The sequence below is a fragment of the Nilaparvata lugens genome, chromosome 11 (assembly GCF_014356525.2).
Source record: "Nilaparvata lugens isolate BPH chromosome 11, ASM1435652v1, whole genome shotgun sequence".
Taxonomy (NCBI): Eukaryota; Metazoa; Arthropoda; class Insecta; order Hemiptera; family Delphacidae; genus Nilaparvata; species Nilaparvata lugens.
This window is the reverse complement of record NC_052514.1, coordinates 26708655-26718154: the sequence shown is the minus strand read 5'-3', so window position 1 is coordinate 26718154 and position 9500 is coordinate 26708655.

Sequence of the window (9500 nt, the reverse complement as noted above, 5' to 3'; positions counted from 1 at the left end):
ACAAGTTGGACTATAAAATGAACAAATTTACAAATACACATTGAAATATTGTAGTAAAATAACACGAGTTGGACTATAGAAACGAACAAAATTACACATATACATTGAAATATTCTAGGTACTCATTGACAGAATAGAAAGCTTCAGACTTGAGCCATTTATCAACAGAAATACAAAACGTTTTCAATGGTAACTTCTTAACATTATCTGGTAGTAAATTAAACATTCGAATTTGTAGGTACTTATGACTTTTTAGAGTTTTAGTCAATCTAACTGTAGGTCTAGTTATATCGTCCCTATGTCTAGTATAATGTGAATGTATAGAAATATTTTTATCAAAATTAGACAGATTTTTCTTCACTGAGATTAAATTATAATATATATACAGACAAGGCAAGGTCATAATTTTGTGTTCTACAAAAATTCCTCTACAAGATTCATTGTATTTCATACCAAATATAACTCTAAGTGCTTTCTTTTGCCATATAAATGCTTTTTTTGAAGAAGATGAGTTGCCCCACAGTTTTACTCCATAAATCAAGTGTGAATGGAAGAGACCAAAGTAAATCATTTTAATTACATCAAGGTTTACACAATATTTCAGTCTTCGTAAGAGAAATGTTACTCTAGAAAGCTTTTTACATAAATTCACTAGGTGATACTCCCAGCTGAGTTTACTATCTAAGTACATTCCTAGTAACTTTACAGGCTTGAAAACATCATCATTCAGATTCAGGTTACCAGTACTTACATTGTTGAGAGAAAATATTATTTGTTCTGTTTTGCTCTCATTTACCTTAAGTAAGTTGGCATTGAACCATACCTTAGACTCATCCATAGCCCTTCCAAGCGTATCCTGAACAGTTTTTATATCAACGTCCTTATGTACCAGAGTGGTATCATCTGCATATAATATTGAAAAGACAGAAACATTTTTACTAAAATCATTTACAAAGACCAGAAACAGAAAAGGGCCAAGGACTGATCCTTGAGGAACCCCCATGGTTACATCAAGGAAATTTGAGTTTGCACTATTCAAGCTAACCATTTGTTTTCTATTTTTCAAATAACTCTTGATCAGCATGAGCTCCTTATCTTTAATACCATACTTTTCAAGTTTTTTGCAGAGTATAGAGTGAGAGACACAGTCGAATGCCTTGCTTAAGTCCAATAGTAAAGATCCAACTGGTTGCTTGAGTTCAAAACCATTCAAAACATATTCAACAAGTTTTTCAATTGCATCAATAGTACTATGATTCGGTCTAAAGCCATACTGAGAAGGATAGAACAGCTGGTTGTTAACAAAATATTCATTAAGTTGAATTACAATACATGTCTCAATGATTTTACTTAGTATAGGTACAATTGCAATTGGTCTATAGTTCTGGGGTTCATTAGGATCCCCTTTCTTATAAACAGGTGTAACTTTGGTAACTTTTAGAAAATCAGGAAAAACTCCTTCACTCAGTATATAATTTACAATATAAGTCAGTTCAGATATAAAAACATCAACTACATTTTTCAACAAATAATTTGACATACAATACACATCCTCATATTTTGAGTGACTCATTCTATTTATAATAAGACTAATGATTGTTTCATCAACCTTCTTAAATTTAAAATTTTGGTTATTCAGATTACTATTGATACTATTATTTAAAAGATCAGAGAAGTCTACATCATTTGTACTATTACTATTTGTTTGAATATTACCAGTAGCACATGACACATTAACAAAAAAATTATTAAACTGCTCAGGAGAGATTGGAATGACCTGTTTTGTTGAATTTACCAGATTACCTTCATTTTTGACAATTTGCCAGGCTGCCTTGCATTGATTTTTAGCCTCAGCTATAAATTTACCATTAGCTACAAGTTTTGCCCTAGAAATCTCTTTCTTGTATTTTATCTTTAAATTCTTGAACATAATTTTATACTCAAGGTTATTAGTGCTCTTCCATTTGTTATATATCACAAGAAGTAGTTTACGCATACTATCAAGTTCAGGAGTAAACCAGTTTATCACAGATGCTTTCTTCTTACCATTTATATTTCTAACATTTATGTATGGACAGCTAACATTGAAATACTTTGTAAAAATATATAAGAAGTTCCTAACAGCACTATTTACATCTTTGGTATAAATATCAGACCAGTCTGCGGTAGTCAATAACTGTCTGAAATAGTTTAGATTATCTAGAGTAATAAAACGCTTCTTAATGTATGTTCTACTACATGCGTCATCATTTTCAACCTCTGATGTAGGATCCAAATAGAAAGTAGACCAGATACCTGCATGATCAGAGATCATGTCCTGTTCTAGAAACTCTAGCTCCACACTGTTGGCTGAAATATTTGATGCTACAATGTCAAGACAAGAATTGAATCTGGTAGGACATTTATGAACACAGTAGATATCAAAAGATCTTAGTAGATTTAACAATTCAATACCAGCACTATTATTTTCTTTTAAGATATCTACATTTAGGTCTCCTGTAATAACTATATGTTTAAAATGTTTAGGTCCGTTTGTCAAATCAGATAAAAATTGTTCAAGATTTAAAATGAACTGGTTAAAATTAGAACTAGGAGGACGGTATATGCATAATATTATCACCTTAGATTTAGACATCTTAATAGCTGAAACTTCAAAAGCAGCTTCAATGCAGTACCTTTCAACATCTAGCTGTTCAAACAGCATACTTTTAGCCACGTATATTGCAGAGCCTCCATACGGTGATTGTCTACAGTAGCAACTAGCTAATACAAAATCTTCAGGAACATACAAAGAAATCTCATCCTCTAGGAGCCAATGCTCGTTAACACAAATTACATTAGCTGGTGTTTCACTTAAAATAATCTCCAGTTCATGTATTTTATTACGGAGCGATTGTACATTCACACTAAATATACACAGACATTTCCTAACAGCTTGCACAGTTTTTTCAGAAACTGATTTTAAATTCAAGTCAGTAATTGCCGTTCTTGACTTGGTTGTAAAAAACGGTTTTCTGGCACAGTTTTGTTTCTTGGTGCTCTATATTTACCTACAACACATCCTTGTGGCCATAGATTGGGATGCATCAGTTCATCGGCCAGTTCAAGAGGTATACCAACCTTAAAAGAGCTATAAGTGCTATATTTGGAATTGATTCGTTCACAAACATAAACAGTTGAATCTTTGAGACTTTTTAGATAGGACACTACATTGTCTGTACTAACTGACGAGTCAAACCCAGATAAAAACAACCAGAACATTTTTGTAGCAGCTTTTAAAGGTACAGGAAAACCATCTTTAGCTTTCATGGAACCATGAATAACGCTATTATGCTTGAACCTCTTCTTATCACTCACCTGCGATTTGGATTTAACCAAAGATTGTAATTGGATATGTGAAGAATCATTTATTTTTTTATGCTTATTTGATTTTTTAACTACAGTAGCCCAGGTTTCATTTTTATCTTTTGAATGATCAGGTGTAGGGATAGGAGCAGTAGAGACATTAGCAACAGTTTTATTTTCTATTGCTGTCTGAGCCTGAGTACACTTAACCTCAATACCGGATAATTGATCGGAAACGTCATTGTCACTATGTTGAATCTCGTCACATCGACTTGTATCCATTATCGATGTTCTGTTGTCAACCAGATCGATACTGACTATCGATTTTTTACGAACTGTCGATTTATTGGGTCTATTTTTACAAGCACCATTCAATTTCATACTGTCAGTTTGACACACAGGTTCTGGCTTGTCGGTGGAATTTAGAAATGTTTTGAATTTCACGTCAATTAAATATTCGAGTTTTTCAAAAAGTTTATCATTAAAAGAATTAATTACGTCCAACTTTGTGTCCATTTTACTTACCTTTTCAGATATAGATAAAATTTCGTCTATGTTAACGTTATGATTTTTCACTTGACATAACCTCTCTTCACAGGCTCCACAGTGCCATTTTACAGTGTCACCCAAAACTTGAATTCCTTCATATTCTTCTTTTGTTAGCTTAGCACACTTGGAATGAAACCACTTCTCAAAAAAGATCCATCCACTTGTGCATAATACTCACTTCCCGTTGAATGAAGAATGCAGAAATATATTTGAATCATTAAAGAAAGAAATAGGATCTGCAGTTCTAGTGCACATTGATGAAAAAGTCCCGTTCACTTTGGAAACTGATGCCTCAGATTACGCTATTGGAGCAGTATTAACACAGAATGAGAGACCAGTGGCGTTTTTCTCAAGAACTCTTTCCACATCTGAAACTAGGCACTCTGCAGTGGAAAAAGAAGCTTATGCCATTGTGGAATCAATCAGGAAATGGCGACATTACTTACTTGGACGAGAATTTACACTTATCACAGACCAGAAATCAGTTTCATTCATGTTTAGTAATAAACAAACCAGCAAGATTAAGAATGACAAAATCCAACGATGGCGCCTTGAATTGTCAGAATATAAGTTCAATATAATTTATAGAGTTGGAAAAGAGAATATACCAGCAGATACACTATCAAGAGTCTGTGCCACTGTTGGATGCCATACAGATATAAAGAAACTGATAAAAATTCATGAGGACCTGTGTCATCCAGGAGTTACTCGACTTCATCATTGGACCAAAACAAAGAACTTACCATATTCAATAGATGATGTAAAAGAAGTATGTTCCAAATGTATTACATGTTCTGAAATGAAACCACGCTATGCCAAAGGAACTGGCCGCCTTATCAAAGCAACTCGACCATTTGAACGTCTTAATATGGATTTCAAAGGCCCACTACAATCAAGTTCAAGGAACAAGTATATTTTAGTTCTTATAGACGAATATTCCAGATTCCCATTTGCCTTCCCCTGTCCTGACATGACTACTAATACAGTAATAAAACACCTTACATCACTATTCTCTCTTTTTGGTGTACCGTCTTACATACATTCCGATAGAGGAACATCGTTTATGTCATCAGCTTTGAAAAATTTCCTACTATCAAAAGGAATTGCCAGCAGCAGAACATCGCCCTATAATCCAGCCGGTAATGGGCAAGTCGAACGGTACAATGGAGTTATATGGAAAAGTGTGATGCTAGCCCTAAAATCGAGAGGTTTGAACAACAGTCACTGGGAACAAGTTCTCCCCGATGCCCTTAACTCTATTCGTTCCCTATTATGCACAAGCACCAACTGCACACCACATGAGCGGATGTTTTTACATGCAAGAAACTCAAGTAATGGAAAACCATTACCAACCTGGCTATTGACACCTGGACCAGTATGGTTGAAGAAGATGACAAAAAACTCAAAACAAGAATCGCAAGTTGAAAAAGTTGAATTAATCGAGAGTAACCCTGAATATGCGTTTGTTCGCCACAACGACGGCAGAGAATCGACAGTCTCACTTCGCCAGCTCGCCCCATACCCCACGAGTGCCGATTGATATTAAGGGGGAAGATTGTGATGATAAAACAGCTGTAATATTTATAATCTGTTATCTCTGTTACTAAGACACATATTTAATGTCGAATAAAGCTTGTGTTGAGTCAAATTCTATTACACTTACCATATCAAATCTGAAAATTCGACTAGGCATACTATTGAAATATCATAAAACTGAGAATAATTTCTCAATGTTCCCGGGCTGACAAATAATTTTTGTATAGTAGCGCTCATCGAATTTCCATCTACCCTGTTGTCAATATTTGCAGTACCAGAAGTCTTCGGGGTGATTTACTGCATTTAATTGGGAATTTCGTTCAATAATAGTTATATAATCCTCATAATTATCTCACAATAGGGCATTATAGTGTCGTCCTAGTGTCTCATAGACTAGTAGTTCTGTGAACAGTAGACCTTGCGCAGTTATAAACCACAGCCTCCTCTTATACTGTCATCATTACATTCAATTTTTATAACCTCTGAACTTAGAATTCCATCTCTGCTCTTCTGCCTGAACCAAACATTTCTGGATGTATTTCAAAATTCTCCAATTTTATCTCTAATCAGAATATTCTATTATCAATTTTTGATTTGAGAATTAAAGTTGATTTCTGATCTGAATTAACTTGGAAAAGTAGAAGATACAACTCCTACAATAACTAAAGGTATCCTGGTTATTAAATTCATATAGTCTCAAATATCTCTTCAATTCAAATGTCATACCGTATCTCTAGAGACAATATTTTTCTATCGCTATAGTAATTTTAGTCATACTGAGGACTTCCAATTTCATCACCCAAAAGAATAAATCTCACAGACAAAATTATTTTGTAAAAACTCCTAGAAAAGTTTCGACCTTGGAAAATAATGGAAGGTCCTAAAATCTTTAGTGAGGTCCACGTTATAATGGCAGTGTTTGATTAGAAATGGTGTTGCTATCCTTGTCTATCATTCAACACAAATCAGATTGCGCTATCCTTTTCCAGCTCCACAACGTGGCCAGATTGTCTTTCAACAATGTAGAAACATAAATTAATCAACAAAATATTTAATCTCAATAATTATGAAAATTTATCATTCCATCATTGAAAAATATATTTTCTAGACAAATGAATTGAAATTGTTTATCTGAAACAAGAATATACAGTTAATATTACATTAGATACACTGGTATCAGGTATACTCTATAGAATGCAGTGGCAAGGCAGAGAATCGGCAATTGAAAAATCCTAAATCCTCATAGCTATTATATCACAATAGAAAATTCAAACAGCAAAATATTTAATCTCAATTATGAAAATTTATCATTCAATCATTGAAAAGTTAATATTTTTTAGACAAATAAAATGTTATTGTCCATCTGAAACAAGACTATACAGTTAGTGGTATTACATAAGACACCGGTATCACCTATATATTCAATAGAATCCTGTTGAAGTTATGAATCTTAATCATGATCAAAACTAGGATTAAATTTTTTTGAGGGTCACTTTCTATTTGATTTAATTTCAGCTATTTTGTTTGAGTTTTTCATTGTAAAAAAATTATTCGTATAAATGTATGAGTTCTTGTAAGAGTATGTAGGACTGACAGCAGATTGTAAATCATATTGTTTTGTTTTTCATGAGGAATAAAGAACTTTTTGAATTGAATTGAAGAATACATTGGCAGGGCACAGAATCGGCAACATCGTTCTCACATCTTTCTCCACTGTCATTATAATGTGGACCTTAGTGATGTTCAAAAATCCTTCAATAGATTACTAAATTCTCCAGTATTTGTTGATAAATCCAGGTGCGAATTCAGTCAAAAAAATGCTAAAACCTCTGGATATCTTAAACATACGGCTGGACGCACGCCACGCCGGCCACGCTAGCCACATGCCAATTCACACCACCACGACTGTTGCGATGCTTTACCGGCCACGTTTCCCGTCAGTATGCAGGAAGATGTCAACTCCGACGGTCCCGTGGTGTGAATCTGGATTTTCTTGTGGCTTACCTTGGTTTGATGACTCCAACAGCAGCAGTAGTAATGATAATGAGCTGGTTTTATTGTATTCGGTGACAGCACGGGACCAGTGGGTACATCCAATCAATAAAAAAAGGAAGACCTATGGCGAATTCCATCATTTAATGCGCGACCTTGAGGCTGACAATGATAGTATACGTTCTATACGATAGTATACGTCTAGTATACGTTCTGCGCATGCTCGGACCAAAACGTGCCCGGACACGTTTGAAAAGATCGCTCAGAGAGCGAACGGTAGCCACGCATGGCTAGTATAGCAAGCGTTGCCGCGTGGCCGTGGCTGCTATGTGAATTGCTTCATTTGATTAGCTGGGAAGCGATGTTTTGAAAAGTAGCTAGCGTGCGTCCAGCCACGCACGCCACGTGCTGTGTGGAATGGCCTTAAGTTTTCTTGATGGAATGAAATGTACAAAATGCAGTTTTTGTAAGTAATTTCTATGGCGGTTCAATTTAATATTCAGTCTTGTTATGAGAGCATAATTTTATAATAAAAACTGTCCATTCTCACATGCTGTGTGGAATGGCCTTTACAATATGGTTCTGTCGTTCTCCACAATACGGGAGGAACACTTACTACAAAAGTGTCATCTACTGTAGCATCACATATTTCACACTTTTGCTATTCGTGACCTTCATATATCTCATCCTGTTATCTTCAATAGTAATGATGGAAAACGTCCCAAATGTTGGCGTTTTGAAACAGTTGTTCTGGCAATGTCCGGCTATATCGCTGTGGGTCAGACTATAATAATGCTGCGAGAAAACGAGAAAAACTAACAGAACTGATGGAGAGTTTACTAGATGAGTACAACGGGAAAACTTTGGGGAAGGATAAAACCATCAACGAACGTTTATCTGGCAAAATATTGATGACCCTGATAGTTGTTTAAATATCTTAATAAATTCTTAGCCATTTGAAGCAACCATCTTTATTTACGTAGATAAACTAAACTCAGTAAACAACTTATTATTTTATCAAACAGTTATCATGTGATTAAGTAACATCACATGATATACAAACATCTTCCCCTTTTACTTTCTCAAACATTTCCTTTTTCAACCTTTCCTTTGATTTCATCGTCTTCTTAAAAACCTCTCATTTCTTCTTAATATTCTTCCACTATTGGACTTCACCACATAGGACCGTGGGGCATCAGCTTCATTAATAACTACTCCAGGCTCCCATAATTTTGTTCTCCAATCTTGGATATAAATGGGCTGATTTTCTTTGAAATAAGATACATGTTTCCGTGACTGCTTATCGTATGTTTCTTTCTGTTGAAATTTATGATTCTTCATTTGCACTGCTATTTCTTCCCGAGGAAGTTGATGAAGTTTCAAACTATCTTGAGGATAAGGGAACTTTGTTCTTATCATTCGACCAAACATTAACTGAGCAGGAGAATAATTGAGACCCGCAACACAACTATTCCGATAGTTAAGCAAACTCAAGTTTTAATTGGTTTTGCTTTCAGCACACTTTCTTATCATAGTCTTTGCTATGTTCACCCCCTGGTCCTACCGACTGCGCCATGTTTAAATATCTTAATAAATTCTTAGCCATTTGAAGCAACCATCTTTATTTACATAGATAACAAACTAAACTCAGTAAACAACTTATTATTTTATCAAACAGTTATCATGTGATTAAGTAACATCACATGATATACAAACAATAGTCTTCATCGTTCTCAGCATTCTGGGATGTATTGTAGTCACTGAATCTCTCCCGAACCTTGATGAAGTGAACAAGGTGAATTCGGAAATATTTCATCGGAAATATCCAGACAGAGTGATTGGGTTCCTTCTTTGGATGCCGTTTGACAGTAGTGTATCACCCCAAAACGAAATAACTAGAGTTATCGTATATTTAACTATATTTCTGTCGGTTCCTCTGGTAGCTGTAAGGTTTTCTCTACTACCTGTAATGTCACTACATTTAGTTGGCATTTTTTAAACCGTCTCTTCGAAAATTGGTAAACTGAAGTACAGTTGTACAGAGAATACTGATGAGACAATCATTGAAATCATAAAAC